This window comes from Canis lupus, chromosome 7 (genome assembly GCF_003254725.2).
Source record: "Canis lupus dingo isolate Sandy chromosome 7, ASM325472v2, whole genome shotgun sequence".
Taxonomy (NCBI): domain Eukaryota; kingdom Metazoa; phylum Chordata; class Mammalia; order Carnivora; family Canidae; genus Canis; species Canis lupus.
Window position 1 is genome coordinate 18,208,888 of NC_064249.1, and position 13,391 is coordinate 18,222,278.

Consider the following 13,391-nt stretch of genomic DNA (forward strand, 5'->3'; position numbering starts at 1 on the left):
TTTTTTGTTTTGGGGATGTTGAGTTTTATAAGCTCTTTATATATTTTGGATACTAACCCTTTATTGGATATGTCATTTGCAAACATCTTCTTCCACTCCATAGGCTGCCTTTTAGTTTTATTATGGTTGTGCATTTTTTGTCTTGTTGAGAAAACTTTCTGTACTCAGATGTCATAAATATAGTTCTTTTTTTTAAAGATTGTATTTATTTATTCTTGAGAGACACAGACTGAAAGAGAGAGAGAGGCAGAGACACAGGCAAAGGGAGAAGCGGGCTCCATGCGGGGAGCCCGATGTGGGACTCAATCTCAGGACTCGATCCTGGGACTTCTGAATCACGCCCTGGGCCGAAGGGCATGCCCTTCGATGCCCTAAACTGCTGAGCCATCCAGGGATTCCCCCATAAATATATTTCTTATATTTTATTCTAAGGTTTGAAAGTTTTTCTTTTTGTGTTTAGCCCCTTAATCCCTCTGGAATCTACTTTGTGTGTGATGTAAAATAGATATCTAATTTTATCTTTTTCTAAATAGAAAGCCAATTGTCCTGGCACAAGTTAATTTTTTTTAAGATTTTATTTATTTATTAATGAAAGACACAGAGAGAGAGGCAGAGACATAGGTAGAGGGAGAAGCAGGCTCCCTGTGGGGAGCCTGATGTGGGACCTGATTCCAGGACCTGAGCCAAAGGCAGATGCTCAACCACTGAGCCACCCAGATGCCCCTGGCACAAATTACTAAATAATCTTTTTGTTCTCAATGATTTGTGATGCTAGCATGTCATCTGCCAAGTTCCTATGTAGACATGGGTTTATTTCTGGGCCCTTTGTCCTATTTAATTGGTCCCATTTTTTCCATCTCTGCACCATTGCTGTACCCTTTTAATGGCTGTGGGTTTATAGTGAGTTTAATATCTACTAGGGGTGGGATTCCTGGGTGGCTCAGCGGTTGAGCATCTGCCTTGGGCTCAGGGCATGATCCCGGGTCCAGGGATAGAATCCTGCATCGGGCTCCCTGCATGGAGCTTGCTTCTCCCTCTGCCTGTGTCTCTGCCTCTCTCTCTCTGTGTGTCTCTTATGAATAAATAAATAAAATCTTTAAAAACAAATCTGGTGGAGGTAATATCCTTCCTCATTCTCCTTCCAAATTATCTCGGCTCTTCTTTGCCCTTTGCATTTTCCTGTCAAGTATTTAAAGCAGCTTGTCAAGTTAAAGAGTGGGAAATTCCATGCAATAAGAAGAAGTAGAATAAGGTAAGGGGAATTGAGAATGCAGGGGGGATTCTATGGTATTAAACAGGGTGATAGTGATAGGTCTCACTGAAAAGTAAGACTTGAGGAAAGACTTATAGGAGATAAAAAGAAATTAGGCAGTTTCCTGGGGAAGAGTCTTGCGATCAGAAGGAATAGTTAGTGCCGAAGTTCTGAGCCAGATGTGTTTGAGGAAGAACAAGGAGGCCAGTGAAATTGAAGCAGAGAACAAGGGGAGTAGCGCTAGGAGTTGAGGCCTTATGGGAACCACAGATGCTCCTGGGGAGTGCCTCTGGGGACCAGTGAGCCGCTGTAAGCATATTGGCTTATGTTCTGTGTAAGATGGGAAGCCATTGCAGGGTTTTGAGCGGAGTTGTGACATAGTTTGGCTTAAAACTTAAAAGAATCACTTGGGGGATGCTTGGGTGACTCAGCAGTTTGGCACCTGCCTTTGGCCTAGTGCGTGATCCTGGGGTCCTGGGATCGAGTCCCACATCGGGCTCCCTGCATGGAGCCTGCTTCTCCCTCTGCCTGTGTCTCTGCCCCTCTCTCTCTCTCTCTCTGGATCTCTCATGAATAAATAAATAAAATCTTAAAAAAATAAAATAAAAGAATCACTTGGGCTTCTGAAAGTAAGGAGGAAGTCCAGAAGCAGGAGAACAGTAATGGGGCTCTGGCAAAAATCCAGCAGGGAAATGTGGTGGCTTAGGCCCAGCTGGTAGCAGTGTCGGCATGAGAAGTAGCTGGATTCTGGTTATAGTTTATAGGTAGGGCCAATAAGACCTCTTGGTGGATTGGGTGTTGGGATGTGAAGAAAGAGAGGCGTCAGGATGGCTCCTAGGGTTTTGGCATGGGCAACTGGACTAAACAATTAGTATTAACTGGTTAGGATTGTGGGAGGAGCAGTTTTAGTGAAAGATCAAAACTCAGTTTTGGGCATGCTGAGTTTGAGATGCCTATTAGACATCTGAGAGGAGATGAGGGGAGAGGTTCAGGGTGGGGATATAGATTTTGGGAGTCATCAGTATGCATCTGGTATTTAAAATGTGGAGACCAGATGAGATCATCTAGGATGTGAGTATAAAGAGCAGTGGTCCAAGACTAAGCTCCTGGCTAAGAAACATACACAAGGGACCTTTTTCGAGTGATGAAAATGTTCCCAAACTGGATTGTAGTAGTGTGGTTGTGTAACTTTAAATTTACCCCCAAAATCACTGAATTGAATGCTTAAAACATGTGAAGTTTATGGCATATAAATCATGTCTCAATTTAACAGCATTAGCTATTTAAAAATACATTTAAAAAAGGTGTCAAACAGATGAGGAGGAACTAGTAAAGGATATTTGAGAAGTGGCCAGGATTAAGGGGGAAAAAAATGAGGAATCCTGGAATTCCAGCACACAACTCAGTATAATCTTCATCTTGTGAGTCCTTTGTGCTTTTCCTAGCTAAAGTTGGGTAAAAGAAATTAAAAATCATGTAATTTGCATTTGCTTAAATATGTTCTCAATCCAGGTTGACAATCTTGTTCTGGAAGCTTTTCTTGGAGCAAGTGAAAAACTTTGAAGCTTTTCTAGACAGATTTACCTCAGACTAAAGAAAAAAAGACGGATTAATATTGGATAAAAGTGGTAGTGAGAAGGAGAAGAAGTGACTTCACACAGAAGCATCTTTGCTAAGATGCTTTCCACAGGTGTGGAAGTAACAATGGAGGGTAGAATGATCCAGGTCTGAGTCCTAGAGTCCTGGGCATCCTCTGTGGTGGTAGGAAGGTGGATTTGTAAGTAGACAGTGAAGTTGACGACAGTTTAAAATGACATTAAACAAATGTATACGATTCCATGGCAATGACTTTTCCTGCTTTTGTATAGAGACTACGACATGTAGCTCATGCTTTGTGCCTTTGGGAACTGATAGGATAAGAGGCACCGGGCAGATGCCTATCTTTTTTCTAATATAAGGGCTTGGGGAGCATTATGCAAAGCAGCACAGGGTTTTAGGAAGCGCTCCAACGGAAGCCTCCACTTTAAAGGGTGCGGTATGTTGCAAGATGCATGAAGTCACTTCTTAGAAGTATACTTAATAAGGGAGGATTAAAGAGAAGCAAATACAATTCTCAGGATCAGAATAACCTGTGAGCCAGCACATATTTTAATTGTTCTTTTTTGCTCCATGCCTAGAAATTATGTAAAAATCTGAGGCCCAGACAACGAAACTCAAAAATGAACTCAATATGTTTGAATAGAAAATGTAACTGGTGAGGAAGCAACCATGTCATAGGTGGCAAAGTAATTAGAAAAATTCACTCCGACCTTCTCTCCCTTTTACTAGGTAATGTGAATATGTTTCTTGAGGATGAACATAAAGGAGATCTAGAAAATAAAGACCTAGAGCAGTATCTGGATAAAATTCCTATGTTTTAATGGATTGGTATTGGGAGCATTTCACCTTTACTGCCACACTAGCACGAAAGTATTATTTATTTTAACACATCTCATCCAGGAACCTCGAAACTTATTAGTTAGGGGTGGATTATTTTGGTTGGAAAAACAGGTATGGTTTTTTCTAGTAAACACTAGTTTATTAGAAATCACTACAAAATCCAGAATCCTTATAGAATTAACTTGAATGTATTGCCATTTCATTTTATCTGAAGAGGACCTGCCACCACAGAGGACTAAGAGAGGTCTATCGGTCTCTCAGGCAGGGTTTGTCTGCATGGGGGAGTGGGCAGGAAAAGGAGTGGAGGGTTTAAAATGCTTGGAGGTGTTTCTGGTAGGGGGTGGTAGGTCAAGAGAGGGGGTTCCTTTTGAAGAGTGGCGATTTATTCCTATTCTTGCCATCTGGGGAGGGACAATTGCAGAGTGGCAGCACAGGAACCATCCCAAAGAAGGGGCTGCTTTATTTCCTAGAGGATAGTCCTGCTGGGGGCACCCACCTCATAAATCAATTTTTCTTCTCCGCCAGGCCCTAGGGACAACAGACCGGCTGCCCCTGACTCGGGTTGCCTGAGACAGTCCCTGGGGTCAGGCAACATGGAGTGGCTTGGCAGATGGGGGCAGTTGTTTGCTCATCCATCCATTTAAAATGTGTTACCGAGTGCCATCTCTGTGCCAAGAACAGTATTAGGAGCTACAATATAGTAATGAGCCAAGTAGACATGGCTCTTGCCTCCATTACTTTAGTAAATTAATATATCATTAGAACTTGTGCTAAATACCAGAAAGGAAAGGCACAGGAGTCTGTCACAGAGCAAATGGGGTGGGGGAGGGCAGGGCAGGAACCCAGGAAATAGGGTGGCTAGGGGCCTAAAGGGGAAGAAAAAAGGCACAGCGAAGTGGCCTTGTGGCCAGGCAGGCAGTTATGGGGTGTTGCCCAATTTCCCGAGAGTGTCGAGGCATGCCCTGAAGGAGCAAGAGTCTAAGAGGAAGGGCCACTTTGAGACTGGAAGCTTGCCTGGTCCTTTGCAGGAGGAGCATGGGGTGGGGTGAGGGGTGGGCTGCAGGTCTGCACAACACAGCTTACATATAAATGCATGGGGGAGGAAGGGGTACTGGTGTTCCTGTAGCCTTGGGGATGTTCATACCCATCCCCAAACCCATCCCCCAGGGGGAAGGAGGGTTAGCTTTTTCTTTTTTTTGCATGCAAAAATAGTTGCATACTTATTTGAAAACAAAAGCAAAACCCCAAACCTTCAAAAACAATTATATAAATGTGCATAAGACAAGAAATGATTAAGATGTTTGAGTACCCATTAATACGGTTTCAAGGATTAACCGTTGTTAACTGACTTAATCCTCATGCTAGTGCCACATATACTACTTTCCCTTCCCCCAAAATTGGGCATGGAAGGCAGAGAGAAAGTAATCTGCCCAATACAGAGGAAAAGTGGGAGTTGATATTGGAGCTCAGGCAGTTATGTCCATTCTTGTCTCAAAATAGGGAATATGTTAAAAAATATAGATTTCTGGGCCTTACCCCAGTGCTTCTGAACCTGGATTTTTAGAGGTGGGTCCCAGGAATCTGCATTTTTAACTTGATCCCTACTAGTTTTTTCTATGTATTCTGCAGATCAGCACTGGGGAATAGAGGATAGTAGGAATAGTTTAAAAACACCTTTTTAGCAAGGGGAATAAACACTTATAATTGAATAACTGGCTATTAAGGAAATTCAGAGGTCATCTAGAAAGTATTGTAGATATACATCGGCTGTGTATGTGTGTTGCATGTAAACTATACACATACATGTGAATATTCATGTACATGTAAAAAATATCCAGAATCAGAAAAAAAAATCCTGAAGACGGAGTTGATCTGAGATGCTACAAAGCCACCTGTAGCCAGAGAGATGGGCGGTCAGAGTTGAAATGTGTACCATTATCAGTTGAGATATTTATAACTAATTGTGTAATAAATTTAGTTTATTAGTTTGCTTAGATTGTGATTTAAGAAAGAAAAAAACACATCGCTAATATGTTTGTTTCTCCTAAAGTCACAATTGAAGAATGCCACTCAGGGTCAGAAGAAATTCCTACTCCATTTGGGGTCTGTGATGGGGCCTGGCAAGGACACTTGGCAGGCACCCCTGTAGACCTGCACGGCAAGAGTTTTAGCATGGTAGGGGAGATGCAAAGATTACTTTGTGTTCCCTTACAGGGGATCCAGGATCTTACACTCAATTTTACACATTAAAAAAAAAATCCATTTCATTGATGCACTTCACATGGGTTCCAGAGGCAAGGATTTAAAGTCCGGATAGAAATGAGTCCCAGTGTCTCTCTCCCTGCTTGATGCTGGGTAGAATACAGATACACTCAGATTCCTGGCTTCTCACTTTCCGTGACTCCTCCTGAAGCACTGTTCTTCAGTTGGCCAATTTACACTTATCATTAAAACAACTTATTACTGGCTTCATGGTTCTTGTGAGGCAGTTTTTTTTTGTTTTTTTTGTTTTTTGTTTTGTAAAGCCAGGAGAAATGGACAATAACTTGCAATCATTTATTTAAGGGGAAGGAATTAAAAGTTAATGAATAAGAAAGAGCCCAAAAGGAGGACATCTTCCGTATTCATGACTGTTTTACTTTTTGTCCCTCATTTTAACTCTGCCTGGTTTTATTTTTGGAATGAGCTTCTAGAATTTTCTTAACACTGTCTTTTTTACTTTAATTCTGCCCCCACCCCCCCCACGGATTCAACCTTCCTTCCTAATTTTTACTGTTATTTTTTATTTATGCCTTCAGATTGCAAAACTCAGTGGGGATGTTTTCTTCTATTTTTTGGATATTGTGCTGTGCTTTCTTCTATGTCTTATATTTTCTTATTTTTCACCATTTGTCTCAAATTCCATTGATACCTCAGGCCACTGACTACTCTCACCTGTTCTTTTTCACCTTTTGAATTTCCACATGAGATTTCATGACCCATTCCTCCCTTCTCCACAGGCGGTTGTGACAGAACAGAGTTTTTCATCAGGGACTTGGAAGAACGGATCTGTGCTGAGTGGTGGCTCTCCTGATGGGCAGTGGCCCTCTGGTTCAGTTCTCTAAAATGCAGGGGGAGGCCATAGTTTTTCCCATATTTGCTTGACAGACTAATTAAAATGACAAAGATTAAATAGCTTTCCCAAGAACAAACAGTGAGTCAACGATAAGTATTTCGCCAACTACCTATCCATTAGAAGTTGGTCCATTGACAATATTCTTCTTGTATAATAAATCTCAAACATAATAAATTCTCTTCTAAACACAAATGACATCTGTGTGTAGACCCCAATACAGGCTCGTAGGAGGATTCCTTGTTTCTCTGCCCTCCAGGCCCCCAGAAGCAACTTCTTTTTTCTCACCAGGCTCAGATGCTGAGCCCACTCTCCATTCTAAGCTGAGAACCTGTGATCTACTTTCTCTTCCCCTTTAATAAAAGGTGTATCAGACATGAGTGTTTCCCAAAGATTACTGAGCACTTAATTTGTTCATGCACGCTTTGCAGATGGTCTGTGTTATCTCCAATTTATACATGTTTAATACCATATGTTTAAAGCCAGTAGCAAGCCCTGGAATGATATCTCTTGGTTCTCCCCATTCAGTCTTCTAAAATCCCATAGAATATGCCTCTGGGCTCACGTGTTCCTAGTTTAGATGTCTTGGCTGTTCTGATGGTGCAATCAGTGTGATTGTATCTGGATACTGGATATTTCTTTGTGGCCAGACAGGAACATTGCCTGTGGAATGGTCAGGTCTGCTCTCCACCATCCCTGGCTAGTTCACTGCTATAAACATTTTGCCCTTTCACTCCAAGAAGTTTCACGAAGAACAGTCCCTTCTCTGTTCACGATGTAGATCTATTTCTGCCACATGTCAGCTGAGGTTGTTTTATAAACTTAAAAATAGCCTCCACTTTTTATTCTCATTCTTCTGTTACTCCAGTCCTCTATTCTGTGTATTGTCTTTCCCCTCTCTTTAGCAAGTTATTGTATTCGCTGAAATGATACAGAAGTCCCAGGATGGGAGGTGGTGAGGAAGTGAGATGATAAATTAGAAACACAGCAGCAGAACAGAGGGAGGTGAGGACAGTGCTTTCCTCTAATTAAAAAAACAAAACTCTTTCAAGTGTTCAAAACTGATCAGATGGCCATACTTATTGCTCATTATAATGGTACAAATATTAAAGCAAAGCACCATGTGCTTTACATGTATTAAATCCTATATTGAAAGCATATCCTTCACTATTTTTTTTTACCTCCATTTTATAGGTGAGAAAACTGAGGTTAGAGAATTTATATGGCTTGTCCAGGGCCACACAGCCAATAGAAGATGCAGAAGGTTTCAGACCCACATGAAGATAGCCCTCAAGCCCATACTATGCCACTTCTCAGCATTCAGATGTGGTCTGAGAGGTCCAATGGGAAGAACTTGTTGCTATAAATGAAAACATATATAATAAATGCACAAAATCTATATAACCATGTAAATAAATGTACATGGAACCACACAGATGGCTTTAATTAGTATCCTTCTTCTGCATTCAAATCAATTTTTTTACTGTTTCTTTTCTCCTTTTGTTAGTTTTCAAATATCTTGAGTCACTGTTAAAGTGAACATTTTTCCTGCTCTGGAAGGTCATTTCAAGGTCTTCTACATGATAGGCATGTTGTGACAAGTCAAAAGCTTTTATTCTGGTGTTACCAGGTAGTTCCCAGTTCATCATTTCCAAGATCAAAGTGTAAAAAAATTACCATTTCAATCCAAATGTATTCAAGGTTTATCATGTTACTGGATTTGTACAGTACATTGATTCAGAGGTTGAACTTTGGCATTTCATAAATTGCTTTCAATTCCTTCTCTGCCATTTTCTAGTTCTGGGACCATAGCTGTCTGTGTTCTAAACTGTTTTCCCATCTGTAAAATGGTATAACAATGGTACTTAGTAGAGTTATTAGGATTAAACGAGCTAAAGCTGAAAAGCACTTAGTACAATCCTTGATACAGTAAGTGCCCAATACATGTTAGCTGTTACTATCAAAAGTAAACCGCTAATCTTATACTTTCCTCTATTATACAGTGGGGGAATAAGAAATAGCTGAATGAATTGTGTGATATTAATTTAGATTTTTTTTTGGGACAATGTTCTGTTCCATAAATCCTGAAAGGTAATAGAAGTATCTTTTCTGAATGGAGCCTTCTGAATTAGGACATTGAAAATATCAACAAATGCCTGTCAGGTAGATTCAATTCCTTTTGTTTTCACTTTTATTTCTTTTTTCTTATATTTTTGTATTTTTCCCCAGTTATTGACATATGATTGACAGTATATAAACTTGTGTTATTTAAGTATACATCATGATTTCTTTGTAACCGTATATTCACTTTCTTTGTTTTTTTTTTTTTTCAGCTTTATGGAGGTATCATTGACAAAATTGTAAGAGAAGCTGCACATTGTGATGACTTGATATATGTATGTATTTTGAAATGATTACTATAATAAGGTTAATTAACACATCTGTCACTTCACGTGGTTACCTGTTTTGTGTGTATGTGGTGAGAATGCTTACATAAGATCTGTTCTTTTAGCAACTTTCAAGTATACAATATAGAGTTATCAACTAAAGTCACTATGCTGTACACTAGGTCTTCAATACTTAGAACTGAAGATTTGTATCCTTTTACCAACATCTCCCCATTCTCCTACCCTCTAGCCCCTGGTAACCACCATTCTAGTCTCTATGAGTTCAACTTTTTTTTTTTTTTTATTTTTTTTTTAGCTTTCTTATATCAGTGAGATCATACAGTGTCTGTCTTCATCTGCCTTATTTCACTTGGCATAATGCCTTCTAGTTTCGTCCATATAAAGGGCAGGATTTCCTACCTTCTTACGAATGAATAATATTCAATTGTATCCAATCTTATGGATAATGATATTCCATTCCATTCCATTTCTTTAGCCATCTGTCAGTGGACACTCATATTGTTTGTTGGTCTTGGCTATTGTGAGTAATGCTGCAATGAATATGGGTTGCACATAGCACTTTGAGATCCTGATTTCATTTGGGTAGATACCCAGAAGTGGGGTTGCTGGATAATATGGTAATTTTATTTTATGTTTTTTGAGGAGCCTCCATACTGTTTTCCATAGTGGCTGCACCAACTTACATTCCCATCAACAGTGTGCTTTCTGGGTAAGGGGGTAGTAGGAGTGCTGCCACGTATTTTGATGTGGATAGGAGAGGATTTCTCCTCTCAAGTTTTAACTCTGACTGAGCACTGCTCTTTCTCTTCAGAGTTTAGGGTAACATGAAGAGAAACGTTATTCTCTATTCTGGATAGTTTTTTGGGAAATATTTTCAGGCTTGTTTCTATGTTTCAGAACCAGCCACAAAGTTTGTCTTTCCATTCTGACAAACCAGCAGACGTCATCTCCAACGTCATCTCTAAACAGGGACCTGGGGAACAATTTTGGTGAACAGCTAAACCCCAAATATGCATGAGAGGCATGTGGAAACACGCATGAAACTTTCAGGATGCTATAGGAGGAACTTAAAACACAAGACTTGGATATCTAATGCAATCAGAAAGCTGTGCCTTAAGCAGAAAAAAGAAATCTCTGCTTTCAAGTGAATTGATTGACGGGTGCCTGGCTGGCGGCTCATTCTGTGGAGTGTGTGACTCTTGATCTCAGGGTTGTAGGTTTGAGCTGTTTTAGGTATAGAGATTGCTTTATTTATCTGAGAGAGAGAGAGAGTCAGTGAGAGAGAAAGAGAGAGAGAGAGCATGAGCAGGGGAAACAGCAGTGGGAGAGGGAGAAGCAGACTCCCCGCTGAGCAGGGAGCCTGATGTGAGACTTGATCCTTGGACCTGAGATCGTGACCTGAGCCTAGGGCTGATGCCTAACTGACTGAGCCACCCAGATGCCCCTGAAAATAAAATCTTAAAATAAAATAAATAAGTTGCACTGATTGTTTTCAGTGTTCTTTTAATTTTACCATCCCTTATGTCATCTCTAAGTTCTGGCAGTCTGATAATCTGAAAACAGTCGCTCTAGGAATATTTGTGTCTGGTAAGAGATCATAAGGTCCTTGGAAGTATCAGGAACTGTTCTTCTTTTGAGCTATTTATTAAGGGAAAATGGGCAAAAGTACCCTGTAAACTGTAGAGTTATAAATAATCCTTAAAATAAACTATATAAGCATCTTAGCCTTAAAGGAATGATTAAACTTATTGTGAATGGTCTTAAGAAGCATGCACCAGCCTAATGGGGGAGCAATGGTAGTGTGGCAGAGGTAAGAGCATTCTAATCACCAGTGATGTTTTGGGGGAGCAGTGGGCTTTCTTGGAAACTAGTGGGATTCTAGTCACTGGTTATGCTCTCATGTGACTTATGCATCTACTAGTGACAGGTGTTATAGAAAGCCTTGACAAGATCAATGACTTTTTCACTCTGTCTTACAGGTGTATGGTGGGCTACCTGGATAGCCCAGTGGTTGAGCATCTGCCTTCGACTCAGGGTGTGATCCTGGAGTCCTGGGATGGAGTCCCACATCAGGCTGCCTGCGGGGAGCCTGCATCTCTCTCTGCCTCTCTCCATGTGTCTCTCATGAATAAGTAAATAAAGTCTTTAAAAACAACAACAAGTGTATGGTGGAGTTTTTCAGAAGTTACATGATTTGTGATTTCACAAGTGATTAAATGCAGACATATATATAAAAATCCAGATATCTCCCATTAAATAACGTGATAAAGAGATTTATACAAATGTAAAATGATGCCATTCTTGTAACTAATTTTTGCTTTGCAAAATTGTAATGTTTCATAAAAATGTTTTCTGAATTAACATGTACTATATAATTTATTACTGTTGTTTTCAATGAATTAACACATAAACATTTTTAAAAAGATTTATTTATTTATTTATTTATTTATTTATTTATTTATTTATGATAGACATAGAGAGAGAGAGAAAGAGAGAGAGAGAGAGAGAGGCAGAGATGCAGGAGAAGGGAGAAGCAGGCTCCGTGTCGGGAGCCCTGTGTGGGACTCAATCCCAGGACTTCAGGATTGCGCCCTGGGTCAAAGGCAGGCGCTAAACTGCTGAGCCACCCAGGGGTCCCCCACATAAATATTTTTAACTCTCCAGTTTCAATCTCTAACAGGGCGAATACAGTTATTATTCCCACAAATGCAGACTGTTTGAGGCCTTGTATTATCTATTGCTGTGTAACAAATCACCCCCAAATTTAGTGGCTTAAAACAACAAACATTTATTATCTCACAGTTTCTGTCTGTGTGGAACTCTGGGTCTCATGAGGTTGCAGCCAAGATGTTGATGCTGTCATCTGGAAGGCCCAACTGAGCTAGAGAACCTGTCTCTAGAAAGGTTCACTGGCTGTGGGCAAGAGGTCTTTGCACCTTGCCTTGTGTGTACTCACAACATGACAAGTAGCTTTCTTCAGGATGAGTGACCCATGAAAGAGAGTAAAATGGAAGCCACATTTTATGACCTAGTCTCTGGGGTCACACCTCACCATTTTGCCACATAGTCTTCGTTAGAAATGAGTTAGTCAATATAGCCCAGGTAAGGGGAGGAGAATTAGGCTCCACGGAAGATGAGTATCAGAGAATTTGAGGACATATTTAAAAATGCAAAGTCCTCTTTAAGAACCATTGGACTAGGTGATCTTTAAGGATATTTTTAACCTGAGTTTCCTTGGGGAAGGGAAATGAGGTCAATGTTTAGGTCAGAATAGAGATCCAAGGGGCCCTCTTGAAAGGATTTCCCTCATTACCTACCTGGCAGATTTCCACTAATTCTTTGAAACTAAGTTCAGAAATCGCTTCCTTCAGAAAATGTCTAGGTCCCTTCCTCTGTACCACCTTTGTTCCTACGTATACATCTGTGCTTATGCTTTTCACACTGTACTGCAATTATTTTGTTTTTTATTCTCTCTTCTCATTAAACTGTGAGCTTTGTAGGTCAGAGATGTTCTTTCTTGCTCCAGGACCCACTTCTCTGTCTTCTGGAGCCACATTTAGTCTGTGTTCACTTATTCTTTCACATACTTCCATCTATAGTGTCACACACTGTGTTAGCATTGGGCAAGATTCCTGCTTTCGTGTTGTATTTTAGTAGGAAGACACACAATAAACAAGTAAATCAACAAAAAAGATCGCTTCAGAAAGGGATCCACGCAATGGAGAAATAAACAGACTGAGTTATGTGGGTTGTGGTGAGTAGTGAGTAGAGCCATTTAAGGTAGTCAGAAAATTGTTAAATCCGAAGTGCCATGTACAAGGGAGAAACAGATCTGAGGTGAAGAATCTGTAGGGTCAATGTGGCCAGAAGTGGCACCTCTGTCACTTGCCTGTGACTGTATCTATTGACAGAGAGAGAGAGTAAGGTTGTTTGGACAGAAATGTGTCCACTAAGGAGGTTGGGAATTAGCCAGGGACACACAGAACCCACAGTAAGTAATGATGTTGAGCCTTGAACTCAGGCCACAGGTTTAGTACAGTTCGTGATGAGTACAGGTTGTGCTTATCTCCTCTGACCTCCAGAGCTTGTTGGAGGGAAGTGAAGCCTGCCTATTTTAAAGGACTGGAGCACACAGGGAGTAGGTGTCGTTGTGGTGCACAAGGGACAAGGAAACACAAAG

General features: G+C 40.5%; 1 long non-coding RNA gene across 1 annotated transcript; it reads left to right on the forward strand.

Annotated features, from left to right (window-relative positions):
• The first annotated feature begins 1,152 nt into the window (after window positions 1-1,152).
• LOC112648507 (uncharacterized) lies at window positions 1,153-11,363 on the forward strand. The gene is made up of 3 exons (XR_007411885.1): window positions 1,153-1,252; window positions 9,137-9,199; window positions 11,191-11,363. It is a non-coding gene; the product is annotated as an uncharacterized LOC112648507 (long non-coding RNA).
• Window positions 11,364-13,391: the final 2,028 nt, after the last annotated feature.